This window comes from Anneissia japonica, unplaced genomic scaffold, assembly GCF_011630105.1.
Source record: "Anneissia japonica isolate Jap-2015-1 unplaced genomic scaffold, ASM1163010v1 scaffold150622_len522_cov125, whole genome shotgun sequence".
Taxonomy (NCBI): domain Eukaryota; kingdom Metazoa; phylum Echinodermata; class Crinoidea; order Comatulida; family Comatulidae; genus Anneissia; species Anneissia japonica.
In genome coordinates, this window is record NW_022708013.1 from 1 (window position 1) to 527 (window position 527).

The 527-nt window shown below is 43.8% G+C and overlaps 1 non-coding gene across 1 annotated transcript; it reads left to right on the plus strand.

Moving 5' to 3' along the window:
* The first annotated feature begins 225 nt into the window (after positions 1-225).
* LOC117106460 lies at positions 226-344 on the plus strand. The gene has a single exon (XR_004445075.1). It is a non-coding gene; the product is annotated as a 5S ribosomal RNA (ribosomal RNA).
* Positions 345-527: the final 183 nt, after the last annotated feature.

Here is a 527-nt window from a genome sequence, read left to right on the forward strand (position 1 = left end):
CTGTCTAAAGAATCCTAGTTAGTGCCGTAGTAAAATGGTTGGTTTATTGTTCAACACCGGTGTTTCCAAAAAATGTACTCGCGCAGCAGAGTGGTCAGGGGAGTCAGAGGAAATCCCCGCCAGACAAGCGCGCGTTGATATGAAACGTCATTAATCATAGAGCTTCATGATTGGATAATTATGCTATATGCCAAGATTAACTATGAGTGGAAATACAACTCACATGTCTACGGCCATACTACGTTGAAAACACTGGTTCTCGTCCGATCACCGAATTTAAGCAACGTCGGGCCCGGTTAGTACTTGGATGGGTGACCGCCTGGGAATACCGGGTGCTGTAGACTTTTTACATTTTTCCCCCAAATTCTAAAGTAGGGGTGCGTGAGAGTCCACACGACCTCGGGCCCACATAGTTGGGGCTGAGGTGCAAACATTTTGAAAATATGGACCTCTAAGTGCCGCAAATTGCACTCTCATATCTTAAAAATCATACAAGTATATGTTCATATCAACAATACGCAATTAAT